This window comes from Myiozetetes cayanensis, unplaced genomic scaffold, assembly GCF_022539395.1.
Source record: "Myiozetetes cayanensis isolate MyiCay16 unplaced genomic scaffold, myiCay2020 scf2-11, whole genome shotgun sequence".
Lineage (NCBI taxonomy): Eukaryota > Metazoa > Chordata > Aves > Passeriformes > Tyrannidae > Myiozetetes > Myiozetetes cayanensis.
Genome location: NW_026087411.1, coordinates 82,306,123 through 82,309,689, shown reverse-complemented (window position 1 = coordinate 82,309,689; position 3,567 = coordinate 82,306,123).

The following is a 3,567-nucleotide window of genomic DNA, read 5'->3' as shown; positions in this document are numbered from 1 at the left end:
CAAGATGTCCTGAAGACAAAGGTCCTGAAGACAAATGTTTCAGGAAACAGGAAGATGGAGGGAAAAAAAGGGTATTGGAAAAATAAGCATGCAGGAAGCAGCTATTGTGGAGGAAGACAGGATTTGCATCCTGAATACAATGTTGTCATATTCAAGGACAGATGGGCACCCAGGAGGTATCTGAGGCAACTTTTTGTGCAAAGGATTTCTATGGGAAGGGAGCATTAACACCAGTGGAATGTGGCAAGGATGACAGAATCATAGAATAGCTTTGGTTGGGACCTTGGTGGGTCATCTGGTCCAACCCCCTGCTCAGAGTGGGAAAGAAAATAATACCTAGGAGATGAAAATTCCCTTACATCTTCAAAGATATAAAATTAAGCCTTAGCTATAATGCCAGAAACGCGTATCTGAAGTCAAACCTTCTCTATGGTTGACGTTCCCCTGTGGAAGCAACGTTCATTTTCCAGATTACTGGAATTGCTACTATAACTCTGGATTCTTTGCTATGAAGCACAGAGGGTTTTATCGCATATCAAAAGGCGGCAAAGGACACACATGACAATCAACCTGTAGCTTGCTCTAAACACACATGCATATCTGATGCACAGTTGACAGCAGCACAAAACAAAGATAGGAAAAATATTCCTCATGCAAACTGGGTTGGTGGTTAATCAAGTGAATCGTACCTTTTAGAGAGGTATCCTAGCAACCCCCCAGCAGTCACAAGTCCTGGCTGACAGTGCACACTGATGCAATTGTTCTCCTCCTGCAGACATCAAAACTTTGCAGCTAATCAAAGAGATAATTCGAAACAGGAGAGCACGTTAAATTTGATCCAACAAAAGGGAATTTTATAAATGAGCAATGTCACCCAGGGCATCTCTTATGCTTAAAGTTGTCATCTTGGAACAAGAGCAGGTCAGGTTTAGCAAAGCCGTGCAATGTTGGGAACAAAACCTCCCTTCCTGCAACTGGCAGCACGATTCTTCTGAAGGCACTCGCTTCTACTGCATTGATTTTTGCAGGTCTGTGCTTCAGAGCACCATGCAGCATTCATTACTGTTTTCTTGAATAGCAAAAGCTTACCTGAAGCACCTTCTAGAGCACAAGAATCAGCAAAAGCCCTGCTGATGCTCTCACAGCCAACTGTCCCACTACGTTTCCATGAGCAAATTCATACTCCTACCATGCCGGATTAGATATTCTTTCACATCTCCTGACACTGCACATAGACTCAGGGCTGGCTGGATCAGACCTTCTGTCTCAGGACCAGCAATGAACCTGAGGCTACCAAGAAGCCTCAGCTCATCCTCTGCAAGTGTTCCCCTTATGGAAGCATTATAGATTTGCATTTCACCTCTTTAGGCATGGATGCAACAGGTGAAGCAAAATCACAGACATCAGATTCACCAGGGTTCTGACAAAATCACTTTTCTTTTTACTCTTCAGCTAAGCCCAAAGATACCACAGAGCTGACAAAAATATTCCATTTAAGCATTTCCTAGTTCAGTTTTCTTACCACTGTAGCGTTCTTCAGGCTTCAGTTCAGAGTTGTGAAGGGCATCCCAAGATCCCCTCTGATGGTTTACATTTCTTCTGGACTACAGAAGATTTACTATACTCCCCTCATGCTCTACAGTCATCTCCTCTCTCAAAAAGGGAAATCTTTATTCTTAAAACTTCCTGTTTTCTCTGTCAGATAGGCCCTGACACTTGCCCACCCTTTCATCAGATGCTCCTCAGATACTTTGCTTTGATGACCACTCTCTTGGGGATCAGAACTGGAAGACCAGTTTTCCTGGGACAGTAATAATCTCCCTGAATATCCTGCTAAAACTGTTCATCAAACTTTAATGATCCTTTCTTATTGGTATGGAGGAATTTCTCATCTTTGGTGGTTCAGAAGGAAAGCAAAGCACAACAGAAGAAACAGCCATACATCTAAACATCAAACAGAACCTACAACTGGACATACACATCAAATCATATATAAATCATCAAAGCTTCTGTGACCTACTTTTTACTGCACAAGCTGGATTTTTTTTTCAGTCAATCAAGTGCTATTAAACGCTGCCACCACTAAAAGCAACAGGAAAATTACCCATCTACGGTACCCAAGACCAGGGATCCAGAGGACTACAGGACATCAATGTGCCCAGTTGTAAGGTCTACAGATCCTTTTATGACCTTGCAAAAGTTTCTGCCAGTGAGTAGAAAACTACTACTCAATAGCAGAAACACTGCTTACAGATGTTAGAAGAATCCAAAGGTTCCCCCCCCCCAATCAGAAGATTACCTCTCAAAGTGCTGCCTTTATACATTTTAACACTAATGGTATTTGTATACCAGTAATTCTAAAACTAGAAAGTGCTGCAGGAGACGAGAATAAATAAGCTGTAGAGGTGGACAGCAATGAGGGGAAAAGGAAGATTATTCCTGTGATACCGTTCCCAGCAGATCAATTTCTTTTCACCTTCCTAAAGCAGATACACCTTTTATTATTTGTGCAAGCCACCACAGTATTTGCTTTAGGAAGCGTCCAGTAACAGGATGTGAAAATTTGTGAACTCAAGAAGGGGCTGATAATATAAAACAGGTTAGAAACTATACATTTGTAATTGAAACAGCAGGACACCTCAGTTCAGCAAAGCTGACTTGCAAAGAAACAAAAAACAGCCCTCCTCTCCATACACATGATCCTTAATAACTGCAGCAGCTACATCATTGTTTTATGCCTTGGAATCTTCAGCCACAGGAAAGAAAAATAAACAACCCACCACCCTCCAAAGTATCTTCAGGAGCAAGACGCCTTCTTCTAGAAGGGCAGCAGTCACCCACAAGTAGGACAAGAAGTTAAGACAAATAAGCACCCACTCACAAACACCCACAGTGTCTACTCACAGACTTCTCCTACCTCTTACACCACAGTATTCTCCCCAAGAAGTCACTGCAGTAGAGTAACACAGACAAGTTACATTCACTGCCACCAGTCAGAATTGTCCTGATATTCTGACAATCTGCAAGCGAAATGAACCTGATAAAATCTGTAATATTACAATGAATGTAACTAGGACTGTAAGCAAACAGGTGAACACGAGCTGCTCTTCACTACTGAGCATCAGAACAGTCCCACACACTGGGTCTGGATCTGTGACTAATTTTCTTTCTGAATGGGGTAGCAAACAAAGTGACTGCATGATGTAGACACCAGCCTTTCTTTTCAGAAGAATAGTTATGTTCAGAGAAATCTTGACTCAGAGCATCTTGAAATCATGAGATTTCTCTGTATTTTAGTATATTCTGAATGAGGCTCATAGCAAGCATATCAGAGAGGCATTTCAAAATCTGTTGTTCTAGTAAGGAATGACCTTCAGCTTATTTTCTCAAATGTTTCTGCTAAATCCTTCATTACCTACCTTTTTAATTTGTGTACACAGCACCAACCATACGTAACATCACTAGCAATGTTGCTACCAGCTTCTCCCCCAATATCAGTACACAATATAAAAAGTCAGAACTTTGTACTAAAGAGGATCTACACACAAAAAGTTTACTCAACTCATT